Source organism: Carcharhinus amblyrhynchos, chromosome 4, assembly GCF_965287045.1.
Source record: "Carcharhinus amblyrhynchos chromosome 4, sCarAmb.v2.hapA, whole genome shotgun sequence".
NCBI lineage: Eukaryota > Metazoa > Chordata > Chondrichthyes > Carcharhiniformes > Carcharhinidae > Carcharhinus > Carcharhinus amblyrhynchos.
The window spans coordinates 29,795,901-29,812,242 of record NC_137327.1 but is presented as its reverse complement, the minus strand read 5'-3'; the positions used below and the strand labels follow the sequence as shown (position 1 = coordinate 29,812,242).

General features: G+C 43.0%; 1 long non-coding RNA gene across 1 annotated transcript in view; it reads left to right on the top strand.

Annotated features, from left to right (window-relative positions):
- The window catches only part of LOC145341894 (uncharacterized), a 151,324-nt gene that overhangs the window by 51,658 nt on the left and 83,324 nt on the right, over positions 1-16,342 (top strand). The gene's annotated exons all lie outside the window — the stretch shown is intronic.

Sequence of the window (16,342 nt, the reverse complement as noted above, 5' to 3'; positions counted from 1 at the left end):
TTCATGGAATAATCTGTCTTCCTATTATTGCCTCCGAAGTGGATAACCTCATATTTATCCACATTACACTGCATCTGCCATGCAGATGCCCGCACACTCAACCTGTCCAAATCATGCTGAAACATCCCTGCATCCTCCCCACCCAACTTTGTACCATCTTCAAAATTTGGAGATAATACATTCCGTTCCCTCTTCCAAATCATTAATATATAATGTGAACAGTTGGGGTCCCAGCATAGAATCCTGTGGAATCTCACTAATCACTGCCTACCAGTCAGAAAAAAGACTCATCTATGCTGTTTGCTTTCTATCTGCTAACCAGCTTTCTATCCATCTCAAAACATTACCTGAAACCCATGTGCTTTAACTACACATAATAGTCTGATATGCAATTGCAAAAACTTTCTGAAAGTCTGAATAAACTACATCCACTAGTTCTCCTTGGTCAATTCTATTGGTTACATCCTCAAAAAATTTCTATAGATTCGACAAGCATGATTTCCCTTTTGTAAATCTATGCTGACTTTGTCTGATTATGCCACTGCCTTCCAAATTCTGAGTTATGAAACCCTTGATAATAGAATCTAGCAATCTCCCCAGTACTGATGTTAGGCTCACTGGGCTATAGTTCCTTGTTTTCTCTCTACCTTCCTTTTGAATAGCGGGCTTATATGAACTATCCTCCAATCTATAGGAACTATTCAAGAGTCCAAAGAATTTTGGAAAATAACCACCAATGGACCTACTATTTCCAAGGCCACTTCCTTAAGTACTCTGGGATAAACATTATCAGGTCATGGAGATTTATGCACCTTCAATCACATCAATTTCCCCAAAATCCTTTCTCTATGAATGCTGATTTCCTTCAGCCCCTCAATAAAACATGTTTCTCTCAGCATTTCTGGTACATTATTCATGTCTTCCTTTGTGAAGATTGAAGCAAAGTACAAATTTAATTCCTCAGCCATTTCTTTATTTCCTGTTCTGAATTCTCCCATTTCCGACTGTAAGGGACTACATTCATTTTTGTCAATCTTTTCCACTATTGAACTGTTGGGATAATTTTCATCCTTCTTTCATTGTCCAATCCCTTCTCCTCCTTTACATTTCATTCCTTGATGAAAACCAAGCCAAAGTACTGGTGTGACCTCTAAAAGCAAAATACTGCAGATACTGGAAATTTCGGATAAAAATAGAAAATCCAGGAAACCTGCTGGCAGCATTAGTGGAGGGAGAAGTGGAGTTAAGGATTCAGATCAATGATCGTTCGTCAGAATTAGAAAACTGCAGAGTTGTAACAGGTTTCTTTAAACAAGTACAGAAGCAGAGAAAGTAGAGAGACAGAACCAAAGAAGAGGTTTATGAAATGGTAGAAAGCAAGATTGAATGACAAAAGGGATGAGATGCAAGACAAATTCATTTTTTTAAAGTTTATTTATTTGTGTCACAGTAGTGAAATTACTGTGAAAATCCTCTAGTTGCCAAACTCATGTGCCTGCTCGGGTACACTGAGGGAAAATTTAGCATGGCCAATGCACCAAACCAGCATGTCTTTCAGACTGTGGGAGGAAACCAGAGTACCTAGAGAAAACCCACACTGACACGAAAAGTATGTGCAAACTCTGCACAGACAGTGATCCCAGCCAGAAGTCAAACCCGGGTCCTTGGCACTGTGAGGCAGCTATTCTAACCACTGTGCCACCCATATGATATCATAATGGGACAAGTAAAGCAATAAAAGATGAACTTGGAGGGTGTGTAAGTGGGAATCAACAGATTCTACTCTTTAGAATCGCCATCATTGTTTCCTCCTCCATAAAATGTATTTTTATGGATCGAATCACACTTATGCTCTGTCTAGCTATTTGTTTACTTTATTTTAGGTGCCTCTAACTCTTCTGCTTTGTTATTCTCTTCATAGCACAATTTGTTCTCAAGATTTCTGGCTGCTGTCCACATTTCAGTCCTCTGCTTGATTTTTGCTTGTACTATATGCCCCTTTTTAAGGTCTCACTTTCATTTTAATTTCTCTGTTTATCATGGAATTTGGGCTTTTGATATATTCCGTTACCTGTTGTGGAAATATGTTTAGTTTTAAGTCTAATGATCAGTTGTTTGAAATATTTTCAGTGTTTGTTCTTTTCAATTTCCCATGGCTAATTCCTTTTGTATTTAATTAAATCTTATTCACTCTCAGCCAACTGCTTTGACCTTTGATTGTTTACTCATCTTTTCAAAGTTTATATTGAAGCCATAGAATCCCTATAGTGCAGAATGAAGCCACTTGACCCATCAAGCCTGCACCAACAACAATCGCACCCAGGTCCCCTCCCTGCAGCCCCATGTATTTACCCTGCTAATCCCCCTGACACTGAGGTCCAATTTAGCATGGCCAAATAACCTAGCCTGCACATATCTGGACCGTGGGAGGAAACTGGAGCACCTGGTGGAAACCCACGCAGACACGGAGTGATTGTGCAAACTCCACACAGACAGTGACCTGACGTTGGAATTGAACCTGGGTCCCTGGCAGTGTGAGACAGCTGTAAGGCAGCAGTGCTAACCATTCTGCCACCATGCTGCTTAACGTGCTTTCCTACCTGACATTACTTCACAGGCAATACAAGTGAAATCACACATAGCAGGGCCTTAGAAGGAACCCAAAGGTGACATACCAAGTGACCAAAGGATAGATCTGCTAAATTAATTATTTTTCTTGTGTGTTTAAGAAAGTTGAAAGGGGTGAGGGGAACTGGAGGCTGTGGGGTGGTTTGTTTGGGGGGAACAGAGGAAACAGTTCAGGAAGTGTACATTTCATATAAGGCGGTCACTAATCGACAGCTGCCTGAATGCGTTAATATGGCTAGTGAAAATGGCTGCATTGTTATCACTATTTTGAGGGAATTATTTGAAGTGCTAATTTCCATGAACAGAAAATCCACTAATCTAACATCATTCTTTGAAACAGAGCAAAAGCACAGCCCAGAAAGTTATGTGTCAGTCAATTAAATGTCTATTGTAGGTGAAGTATTAGAAGGCATCATGAAAGAGGAGATAAAGGAATAGTTAAGTATTTAAAATTTTGAGGTTTCTTTATTATTGTGACAAGTAGTCTTACATTAACACTGCAATGAAGTTATTGTGAAAATCCTCTTGTCACCACACTCCAGCACTTGTTCGAGTACACTGAGGGAGAATTTAGCACGGCCAATGCACCAAATGAGAACATGTTCCAGACTGTGGGAGGAAACTGGAGCACCTGGAGGAAACCCACACAGGCATGGGGAGAATGTGCAGACTCTGCACAAACAGTGACCCAAGCCAGGAATCAAAGTCAGGTCCCTGGTTCTGTGAGGCAGCAGTGCTAATAACTGTGCCACGATGCTGCCCGATATGAGTGGCAAGAGCACGTCAACATGGATTTGTGGAGTGAGATCTTGCCTAATACCATTGCAGGAACTCTTCAAGAAATTAAAGAGAATGTTGACAACAAATATCTAGTTGAGGCCACATGTTTAGATTTCAGGATGTTTTTGATTTGCTGCCACGTTGTGGGAAGGGAAGGAATAGGAGACTAGCTTTGGAGAAGCAATAGACCACAAGACCATAAAACATAGGAGCAGAATTAGGCCACTTGACCCATCAGATCTGCTCCGCTATTCAATCATGGCTGATATTTTCCTCATCCCCATTCTCCTGCCTTTCCCCCATAACCCCTGATCTCCTTATTAATCAAGAACCTATCTATCTCTGTCTTAAAGACATTCAATGACCTGGCCTCCACAGCCTTCTGTGGCAAAGAATTCCACAGATTCACCAGTCTCTGGCTGAAGAAATTCCTCTTTGTCTTGTTTTAAAGGATCATCCCTTTAGCTTGTGGTTGTGCCCTTTGGTTCTAGTTTTTCCTACAAGTGGAAACATTCTCTCAACGTCCATTCTATCCAGGCCTCATTGTATCCTATAAGTTTCAATATGATCCCCACTCATCCTTTCATATTCCAACAAATACAGACCCAGAGTCCTCAGCCATTTCTCATACAAGCACTTAACTCCAGGAATCATTCTTATGAACCTCCTCTGGACCCTTTCCAAGGCCAGTACATCCTGCCTTTGATATGGGGCCCAAAACTGCTCACAATACTCCAAATGGGGTCTGACCAGAGCCTTATACAGCCTCAGGAGTAATCCCTGCTCTTGTATTCTAGCCCTCTTGACATGAATGCGAACATTGCATTGGCCTGAACCTGCACATTAACCTTAAGAGAATCTTGAACAATGGCTCTCAAGTCCCTTTGTGTTTCTGATTTCCTAAGCATTTTCCCATTTAGAAAATAGTCTATGCCCCCATTCCTCCTTCCAAAGTGCAGAATGTCACACTTCTCCACATTGTATTCCATCTGTTACTTCTTTGCCCATTCTCCTAACCTGTCCAAGTCCTTCTGCAGCCCCCCGTTTCCTCAATACTACCTGCCCTTTTACATATCATTGTATCATCTGCAAACTTAGCAACAGCCTTCAGTTCCTTCTTCCAATTTGTTAATGTATTTTGTGAAAAATTGTGGTCCCAGCACCGACCACTGAGGCACACCAGTCGTCACCGGCTGGCATCCTGAAAAAGACCCTTTTATCCCTACTCTCTACTTCTGTCTTCATTGAAATTTGGATAAGCAGAAGAAAGCAAATATTGAAGTGTGGAGCCATGTGAGGAGCCATGAGGATTAGCAAACAGCAATCATTATTTAGGCTGGGGCGGCACAGTGGCGCAGTGGTTAGCACTGCCGTCTCACAATGCCAGGGACCTGGGTTCGATTCCTGACTTGGGTTACTGTCTTTGTGAAGTATGCACTTTCTCCCCATGTCTGTGTGGATTCCCTCTGGGTGCTCCGGTTTCCCCCCACAGTCCAAAAGGCGTGCTGGTTCGATGCATTGGCCATGTTAAATTCTCTCTCAGTGTACCCGAACAGGCGCCGGAGTGTGGCGACGAGGGAATTTTCACAGAAACCTCATTGCAGTGTTAATGTATGCCTACTTGTCACATTTTCCCCACATGTGACAAGTGGAAAAATGTGGGAAAAAGCTACGAGGGTCTATAATTCATGGAAAACTACTACTTGCCGAATTAAGGGTGGGTTAGAGAAGCAAAGAAACCACGATGAGATCCCGACTGGTTGCGAATTATAGGAGACATTAACATCGTTTCAACGAGAGACGTGAACTCTTAGAAAGAGCCACCTTTACAGAGAAAGGCTGTTACTGAGTTCTTATAATGTGACTTTTACACTCTGTCTTATTGAAACGTATCTTCCTGGAGATCATATACAATGCTTGGTGATCTTTACCATTCCTATTCAATGGTGTTATATGGCAGAATTCTGGTTTCAGTAGGTCTTTTGATTTGATTTGGTTTATCATTGTCACATGTATTATATACAGTGAAAAGTATTGTTTCTTGTGTGCTATACAGACAAAGCATACCATATAAATGGAAGGAAAGGAGAAAGAACAAAATGAAGTGTTACAATCATAGCTATGGTGTAGAGAAAGATCAACTTAGCGCAAGTCTGAAGGCAGCAGGGAAGAAGCTGTTCTTAAGTTGGTTGGTACATGACCTCAGACTTCTGTATCTTTGTTCCCAACAGAAGAAGGCTGAAGAGAAAATGTTTTGGGTGCTTATGCTAGCTGCTTTTCCAAGGCAGGGTAAGTGTGGACAGATTCAATGGATGGGAGGCTGGAGTGCGTGATGGACTGCGCTTCATTCACGACCCTTTGTAGTTTTTTGCAGTCTTGGACAGAGCAGGAGCCATACCAAGCTTAACCGGAAATAATGCTTTCTGTGGTGCGTCTGTAGAAGTTGATGAGAGTTGTCGCAGACATGCCAAATTTCCTTAGTCTCCTGAGAAATTAGAGGCATTGGTGGGCTCTCTTAACTGTAGCATCCTCATGGAGGGACCAGGACAGGTTGTTGGTGATCTGGACACTGAAGAACTTGAAGATCTCGACCATTTATACTTCGTCCCCATTGATGTGAACAGGGACACACGCCCCGCTGCGCTTCCCATGACTATTTCCTTCATCTTGTTGACATTGAGGGAGAGATTATTCTCATCGCACCAGCTCACCAGATTCTCTATCTCTTTCCTGTACTCTATCCCATCATTGTTTGAGATCCGATCTATAGCGGTGGCGTTGGCCATATAGTCAGAGATTAAAAGGAGTTATAGTAAGGGGCTGAGGACTCAGCTTTGTAGAACACCAGTGTTGAGGGTGATCGTGGAAGAAGTGTTGTTGCCTGTCCTTACTGACTGCGGTCTGTGGGTTAGGTAGTCTAGGATCCAGTTGCAGAGGGAGGAGCCAAGCCCCAGGCACAAAGTTTGGAGATGAGTCTCGTAGGAATAATGTTAAAGGCTGAGCTGCGGTCTGTGTATATGAGTCTGCAAAGGTGGCTTTGATACTAGTTCCAGGGTTGAGTGTAGGGCCAGGGAGATGGGTCTGCTGTGGACCTGTTGCAGTGATCAGCGAACTGTAGTAGATCCAAGCAGTCTGGGAGGCAGGAATTGACTGTTCCATGACTAACCTTTTGAAGCATTTCATAATGATGGATGTCAAAGCGACTGGACGATAGTCTTTAAGGCACGCTGCTTGGTTTTTCTTTGGTACCAGGATGATGGTCTAGGGTACGTGCCAATAGCTCCTGATTAGCTGTTAACGTACAGGGATGAGATCCATTAAATATTAATGTACATCCATTGTCAATTTCCAGACACTTAGCACCCCTGTAACTATAACCCCTCCCATCACTCCGGGTTTCGAGACAATTTTGATTGTGTTCAAATACGTAAATATTTATTTCACTTCTCTCGTTGCATACCTGTTTGTATTTTAAATCAGTCCAACCTTTAGTCTTTGTTTTAACATCTCCAAGTTAAATCTCACAGTGCAAGGGGTCCCAGTTTTTGGCACCAAGATATGTATTCCTATTACTTCTGCTATCCAGCGAACTCCCTATCCAGCTGGGGAGCATAGCTCCCTTCCTGAAATCCATGACATCACCTGTAAGGTGGTTGTAATGTTCCTTTAAATTTACTGATAAGATCTTGAAAATAGTCCTTTGAATGCTATTTGCATGTGATTAATCATTGTCACTGGAGATGGCCCAAGTTTCTAAATGAAACTGGCTTTTGAAAATATGGTCAGCATATTCATTTTTGGGTGGGGCTCTTATTATTTGTTTTGGAATTTATTGCCCATCTCTGATTGCCCACAGCAACCCTTTGCCCTTGCAGCATCCAGCTATCACCCATTTAAAGGCCTGATTAGAGAATCTATCCCAATGGTTTAGATGGAGCATGTTCAGTTTTCTTCCATAAGGATACAAGTCAACAATGAATAGCATGACAGACCCAGTGGCTAAACCGTTATCCAGCCGGATGCTGAGATAAAGAAGACAAGAACTGCAAGTTTAGTCTTTTCATCTATACTGATTTAGTTAAATTATGCCAAGGCTGAGTTAGGCACGCTACAATTGAACTCAGCATGCTTTGGCTAGGGATGTGTAAAATCAGTGAGGATTCTTGACCCTGGTTGCTCATCGGTGAACATACTCGAAATCATGCAAAAATGGATTATAGTAAAGAAAGGATCAGCTTTGGCTTTGATGTGTCCATAAAAAAATAATTGGCCAATACTCATATCAAAGCAAAACATTACAACTGCTGGCATCTGAAACCAAAACAGAAAATACTGGAAAATCCCAGCAGATCTGACCGTATCTGAGGGGAGAGAATAGAGTTCTGATGAAGGGTCATCTAGACTTGAAACGTTGGCTCTATTTGCTCCCCACAGATGCTGTCAGATCTTCTGAGATTTTCCAGCATTTTCTGTTTTTGTGCCAATAACTCATTATTTATTTCATACCTGGAAAGTGGCTACTTGGATGTGGTGCAGAGGCCTGCCCTGCCTCTGAAACCTAATTCCAGCAATGAATCAACATTTTAAGAGGAGGAAAGAGGAAGACATTGGGGGAAAAGAATGAAAAACATTGATGCAAGTAAATTTTTTAGCATCTTCAAAGAGTGAATCCTAAATCATCACTGTGCAGTCATGCAATAATAAACATTTCACTTCTCAAATGAGAAAGTGAAGATCCTTTATCTCAAGTACAAGCTTGTTCTTTCAATGAATTTGGTGTCTTTGTGCAGTGCAGATTTTAATATCATGTCATGTCTTCATTTTCAATCAAAGATATAGGCTTCATCAAGCCAGAATCATTTCCGCCCAGCAACATTATTTACATGATAGATTATTGCTTACCAGGAGAATGTGTAGCATAGAAGAGGGAATGTGAAAAATTCATAGGTGCAAATAAAGGTACCACAGAGTATTTGTTCTTAATGGCATGGCTAGTGGCAACGTTAAAAAAGGCAATAAGGTTGAGAGGAAAAATACGAGGGAAAAATGCTATAAGCTGCTACTCAATCTGCAAAATGTTTCTTCAAACAGGACATGTTTTCTTTGTATGAAAACGTAGCGACAAATTAATGACCACGCAGCGCGTTAAAGAGAAATATTTTGGCACCGCTATTGCATTATAAACAGGAAAAGCGGAGTCTAATGTGTAATAGCTGAATCCTCATGGATGTGGAATGTGAATTTCTACTTTACAAGAGTATTATGGATCGGCGGAGACAAGGGGATGCAAGTCTGTTACAAGTGTGAAAGACATGATGGGGGGATGGGGTTGATGGTGAGCAAGCCACACTCTCTGTAGAAATGTTGACATTTTATAAATCATGAAATACGAAATCTTCCAGAGATTAATACAGCAATGAGAATATAAAGCCAGCCCAGCACAGGAAAATTCCTCTGATACTAAGTGATATCTGCATCCCTGACTAGACAGATAAAGCACAGGTAATGTAAGAAAGACACCTTTGCCTGCACAGACTGAAGTTGTTTTGTACTTGAACGTTCAAACGGAAGAGATCTCTTCATTGGTTATTACAGTTGACACCTATAGAACTGTAGATCTAATGGTGCTGCCAAACATATTTGCATCGCTTCTGTTTAAGTGTTTTGATACTTCCAATAAAATAGTGCATAGGGTACAAAAGCAATTTGGGCTAAAGAAAGACAGACCATAGATTTTAATCAAACCCTCTTGGCAGTAATCTGATGGGATTAGTCGCGCCACTCATTTTACACCCCTTATTTGAGAATCAATTGGCTTCATGAGAGCCAATCGGATGCTCTAAACAGACAGGTTGGTTAGGCTAAAGTGACCACTGGACATTTTGTTGTGAATATATCAGGGCTGATTTTGCCTGTTGCTGCTCTTGGTGAATGTTTGGTTCCTAAATGCAGGAAAGAGGTAAAGTTATCTTACACCATAATTCCATATTCTGACTTCATGGCACCACTTCTACTAGCGCTACAGAAGCTCAAGAGCAGGAAGTGGTGGCTGATGTGAGACTGGAACTGAATGCAAGAGAAGATCCCTGAATAAAGAGTCATAAACTTCAATATGTATCAGGTTTTCCCAATCATTAGACATCTCAAAGTGCTGTATAGGCAATTGAATATTTTTGAAGAATAGTCAGTGATTAGGAAATGCTGTACCAATTTGCGGCAGCAAACTCCTATAAACAGCAACGTGATATGACCAGACAACCTGTTTTTGTGAAGTTGATTGAAGGGTAAATATTGACCAGGACACTGAGGATATTGCCCTTTTTGTAATCTTGCAGAGTCCATGGACCACGTCTACGTTCATTGTTATAGATTGCACTCCCTTTTCGGTTATTTCAAAAACCTTTTATTGATGTTTTATTTGCACATTAGTCCTATGCTCCTGATCTACGGACACCTAGGGCTGAGGGGGGAAAGAGGGCAGGGAAGGCGGAAAATCTCCTTGTGAACTTGCTCCTGGGCCCGACCGAACTTGGCATAAACAGGTCCAGGCAGCAGGCGACCAAGGGGATCATCTGACCTGACTATCTACCCGTCTACCACAGCCAGGTATCCCTGGAGACAAAGCATGCAGTGTGCGAGGGCACTGTTGATGCCTCCCGTGCCCACTGGACACTGCAGGGTCTGGGGTGTATTATTGACCCCTTTAACCACATTTTAGTTTGATGTTTCAAGTTTCCTTTCTACTTTGTCTTTTGTTTCAGGTGGTTCCCTTCTTTTTGGGGGCTGCCCCTTTTAATTTGTCCCTCAGTTAATCTGATTTAGTTTAATTATTTTGTCAGAAAGACTGACACTGAGGAAAACCTCACAACTCAATAGTTAAAAAAATCCAGGAGAAAACAGCATGGTGGTGATAAACTATCTGGATTATTTAATGTTTATTAAAATACAGGTGATTTAGGCAAATGTTGCATATTGGTTACTGTAGCCAAATAACTATTTTAAAGACGCAATACAACTATGCATACTCAAATTTTGAACATATCAGGCTTAGCTCAGGTCATATAAGAAAGATACCTTTCAGAATTCATTTGATGTTCACTAAAGTTCTGTGTTCATCACAAAGAACTTGTGAAGTTTGCAAACTAACAAGATTGGTTGTGGAAAGGTTGTTCCAAAAGATATACAGCCAATCTTGAATTAATGAAGGATTTTTCCAGGTGATGGATGACTTGAGAATTAACAACTGCCTGTATATCAAGGGAGAAAATAAAATTTCTAAGGGGACAGATGAACATGAATGAGCGGGAGAGCTGGACTTGGCATATGGTGCGTTGAATAGATGGTATAAAGAGGCAATAAGTTTGGAGGTACACATCGTAAAGATGGTGAAAACAGTAAAAGGCAGATTGGCTCTCATAAAGAGTTCAGAAAACAAGAGAGAAAACTTGATCAGTCATTGTGATTTTACAAGCTAGGAGTTTATTTGCAGAGACCTTCAAAATTACAATTGGTCGAGAAAACCATTTCAGAGAGTGAGCAACTGTACCATCAGGATAGAACGGGGAGGAAAGAAAGACTCAGGTTCTGAGACAACTTTGGCAAGGGACCAGAAGAAGCAGCTGCTGGAGGAAGACAGCAGTTGATGCTTCCTTTCAATAAAGTTGCAGTTAGCAGCTCTAGGAGTGGGATTGTAGAAATCACAAGCACTGATCAAGTTGGCCCATGCGCCTCAGAATGATGGGGATGCCAGATGTGATGAGCAGAAATTTTTACAAGAGACAACAGAATGAGCGGCATGATTGAACCAAGATATTGCACCGACCTCACAAGCAGCCAAGAGTGAGCTCTCAAATGTTTCACGGCAGCTGGAATAACATCGGTTCCTTCACTGTGTCAGGCAGAAGAAAGCAACATTTCGATTAATGAAATTCAGCAAGAATTCCTGCAAACAGCTCTAGTTAAATGACTCATAAGGGAGAGTTTTAACCGCGCCCCCCCCCCCAAAAAAAAGAGTGGTTTGTGTTAGGTGTCAAAATTCCCAACTCCTACTCGCGTCGAACCTGCTGACTTCTGGATTTTATGTTGGTAGGACGAGAGAGAGAGAACCAATCTGCTCACAGCAGCAGGCTGACAATTTCAATATCTTGTATATAGGCACCATTTTAAACTCAACCCTGGCTGACTAAGTTGTCTTGGCCTCAGGAAACTCAGGATTGCATGGTCCAGGAGGTTATCTAATTTTTCACGATCTCCTCCACCTATCCCGCATGATCCAAAAATTCCTCCAGCCCTTCCAATCACCATCACCAGGCCTCTGATCAGGCCCCAAGCCTTTTGGATCTCCCACAACCCCAGCCTCCAATCTGCTTCTGGCCTGCCCGACGTTGCCTAGCTTCCAACATCAACCATCTTGCTCCAGGCTCTGAACTCCAATCTTTCTCTTCCCCTCCTCTGCCCTCTCTCCCCAACTCTCCTGTCCCTGAAAGGAGTCCCATCTGGGTGCCATGTTGAAAAGGCGCACAACATCATTGAAGAAAGAAGGTGGAGCTCCTGAAAATGAAAATGGATCTCATGGATCTCTGGGAACATTCTGAGACTGGAAGAAGGATCTCCTGAGAAAGAAGATGTCTCCCCAGGAACCTTCTGAACTTACACCCCTGAAACTCCAGGCCTTAATATTCCTGGTTCCAAACTCCAATCTTTCTCACTTCCTTTCCTGCACATCCCAACCCCTCACCCCCAGTCTCTCCACAATACCTTGGCTTTCTTGATCTTCCTCCTCCCCCTGGCTGCAGCAGGGGACTGTTGATCAGCTCCTGTTATTGCTTCGAAAAGGGGGCTTCAGGAAACCAAGAAATGCAGATTTTCCCCGACCTTAACTCAAATTGACCAAACCCACCGCACCCCCCCCCCCCCCCCCCCCCCCACCACACAACAACCCTCATCAGCTGCAGTGATGTCTGGAAGCTGAAGTGATTGGCCTCCAACAACCACACCACACCCTGTGCTTTTCCAATGAATCAAAATATTGTGGATGCTGGTAATCTGAAATAAAAGCAGAAAATTCTGGAAATATTTAAAAGGCGAAAAGCCGCAGCATGCTACGGTACAGAGGGACCTGGGGGTCCTTGTGCATGAGTCGCAAAAACCCATTCTGCAGGTGCAGCAGGTGATCAAGAAGGCGAATGGGATGCTGGCCTTTATAGCGAGGGGGGATAGAATATAAAAGCAGGGAGGTCTTGCTGCAACTGTACAGGGCACTGGTGAGGCCGCAGCTGGAGTACTGTATGCAGTTTTGGTCGCCGCACTTGCGGAAGGATATTTTGGCCTTGGAGGGAGTGCAGAAGAGGTTCACTAGGCTGATACTGGAGATGAGGGGTTTGGACTATGAAGAGAGACTAAATAGACTGGGTCTGTACTCGTTGGAGTTTAGAAGGCTGAGGGGAGATCTTATAGAGACGTATAAGGTAATGAAGGGGATAGACAGGGTAGAGGTAGAAAGATTCTTCCCGCTTAGAAAGGATAGCAGGACTAGAGGGCACAGCCTCAAGATAAGGAGGGAGCAGTTTAGAATGGAGTTGAAGAGGAACTTCTTCACTCAAAGGGTAGTGAATCTCTGGAATTCTCTGCCTGTTGAAGTGGTGGAGGCTACCTTGCTGAATATATTGAAGTCGCGGGTAGATAGGTTTCTGATAGACAAGGGAATTAAGGGTTATGCGGAGAAAGCGGGAAAGTGGAACTGATCCACTTCAGATCAGCCATGATCTTATTGAATGGTGGGGCAGGCTCGAAGAGCTAGATGGCCTACTCCTGCTCCTATTTCTTATGTTCTTATGTAAAGCTCAGCAAGCCTGACAGCATCCATAAGGAGAGAAACAGAGTTGTTTTGAGTCTATATGACTCTTGTTCAAAGCTGAAAGGAGGCAGAAATGTGATGGGTTTTATACTATTGAAGAGAGGACTGGAGCTGGTGAAGCAAAATAGAAGGTCAGGGACAGGGGAGAACTCAGGAGAGATTTGACAAAGATATGGACACAAGACAAAGAGAGTGTTAATGATAATGTAAAAGACCGAGGGAGGTATTCATCGTGGTGTTAAGGTCAGGTAACAAAATATGTTAGTAGCTGAACAAGTGTCGGCATTCTCTGAGAGCAAAACATGAGAACAAGTTACAGACTGACCCTGTGGGGGGGGGGGGGGGGGAGCAGTTTGGGAAATAAATATTAAAATAGAGGACAGAGTTTATGGTATGAAGTTGTTGAGCTCAGTGTTACATCCAGAAGGCTGTGAAGTGCCTCACCAGAAGGTGAGGTGCTGTTCCTTTAATTTGCACTTGGTTTAACTGGAACATTGTGATTCTCTGAGGCCTATTGCTTTATGCAAGTTATGACTCCAAGCAGTGGAGAGTTTCTCTCTGATTCCCACAGACATCAGTTTTGCCACGGAGGATCCCCAAAATTCCCAGGGATTTTGGTGATCTTCACAAATTAGGTTTCCCCAATGTTTATGTAAATTGAAGTCACCCATTATTAATGTATACCCCTATTGCATGCAGCTCTATTATCCTGATTTATACCATGCTCAGTTTGGTAGCCTATAAGTAACTTGAGCCAATGTTTGCTGCCCCTTGTATTTCTTAGCTCCATCCAAACTGATTCTACATCTTGATCCTTCGCTCTAAGATCCTCGCACACTAATGCACTGATCTTGTCCTTTATTAACAGCACTATCCCACTTCCTTTTCCCTCCACCAATCCTTCCCAAATGACAAATGCCCTTGAATATTCAGTTCCCAGCCCTGGTCACTGTGTAACCACAAGTCTGTAATGGCAATTAAGTCATACCCATTTACTTCGATTTGCACCTTCATAACATTACCCTTCTTGTGAATACTGTGTGAATTCCAATATTGTGTCCTTAACTTTGTCTTCTTAACATTATTCCACATTCTAATCCTATTTGATGCTTGCCTTAGTTTCATCTGCCTTCTAATTTCACTCACTACTTTTCTTCCTGTTACCGGTTTTGCTTCCCTCCAATCAGAGCTCCCTCTCAGGTTCCCATCCCCCTGCTGGGCTAGGCTAAACCTTCCCAAAAGCACTACTAAATCTCCCTGTGAGGAAGTTAGTCCCAGTTTTGCTAGTGCGCAATATGTCCATCTTGTGAAGGAACCCCTGCTCTAGAACCAGTCCTAATGCTTCAGAATTCTGGTGCCCTCCCTCTTGCACCAATTCTCCAGCTACCTGCTGAGTCACTCAATCCTCCAATTCCTATGCCCACAAGCACACAGCACAGAGAGTTACCCGATGAGTACTGCTTTTCAGGTCCTGCTTTTAATTTATCGACTAACTCCCTAAAATCTGCCTTCAGGACCTCTTCCTACCAATGTCATTGGCACCAATGTGGATCACAACCTCTGCTGTTTACCCTCCCCTGAAAGAATGTTCTGCATCCACTCTATGACACCCTTGGTTAGGGAGGCAACATACTGTCCGGGAGTCACATCTATGGCTGCAGAACCACCTGCCTGTTCCCCTCACTAATAATCCCCAATCACTATTTCCCTTCCACTCTTCTTTCTCCCCTCCTGTGCAATTCGGTCACTTGCGATGCCAAAGATTTGGCTCTTACTGCTTTCCTCTGAGGAACCACCACCCTCACCAGTATCCGAAACCTCTCAAAAATATTGTCAAGGCTAATCTGAGAGGAATGTCCTTTCTCGGAATGATTATTAATGAGAGAGACCTTCTTGAATCTAATTGGTGTAAATGTGCTAGTGGCTGTTACTCTGCTGTACATGTTGGTAGACTATACTTGAACAAAGTCATGGAATATGTCATTATAGGAAGTTATTGAAGCAAGTAATGTGGAGGCCATTAAAAAAATGATATAAAGGGGCTTGAGAAACAACTGAATGTGTTGTTGAAGAGAGAAGGTATTTGATAAGATAAGTTGATGGCTAAGTGGGGTTGATCTATAAAAATGCTGCCAAGAAGGGCAGCAATACAATAAACTGGGTGCATCTAAAGCTTTTTGACGGTGCAGAGGGACCTCGGGGTCCTTGTGCATGAGTCGCAAAAACCCAGCTTGCAGGTGCAGCAGGTGGTCAGGAAGGCGAATGCGATGCTGGCCTTCATAGCGAGGGGGATTGAATATAAAAGTAGGGAGGTCTTGCTGCAGCTGTATAGGGCATTGGTGAGGCCGCAGCTGGAGTACTGTGTGCAGTTTTGGGCACCGCACCTGCGCAAAGATATTTTGGCCTTGGAGGGAGTGCAGAGGAGGTTTACTCGGCTGATACCGGAGTTGAGGGGGTTGAGCTATGAGCAGAGGCTGAATAAACTGGGCTTGTACTCGTTAGAGTTTAGAAGAATGAGGCGAGATCTCATTGAGACGTATAAGATGATGAATGGGATGGATAGGATAGAGGTGGAGAGACTCTTCCCGCTCAAAAAAGACAGTAGGACTAGGGGGCACAGCCTCAAGATAAAAGGGGGGCGGTTTAGAACGGAGTTGAGGAGGAACTTCTTCACTCAAAGGGTGGTGAATCTCTGGAATTCTCTGCCCGTTGAAGTGGTGGAGGCTGCCTCGCTAAATATTTTTAAGACGCGGGTTGATGGGTTTTTGATAAGAGAGGGGATTAAGGGTTATGGGGAGAAAGCGGGAAAGTGGAACTGAGCAGCGACAGATCAGCCATGATCTTATTGAATGGCGGGGCAGGCTCGAAGGGCTAGATGGCCTACTCCTGCTCCTATTTCTTATGTTCTTATGTTCTTAAAAATAAATCCTGCATTCCCCTATAAAAATGTTGCATTTTTTTATTTGTTCATGGGAGGTGGGTATCGCTGGCTGGGTCAGGATTTATTGCCCATCCCTGAGGGCAATTAAGAATCAGCTACATTGCCATGGGTCTCAAGTCACATGTAGGCTCGACCAG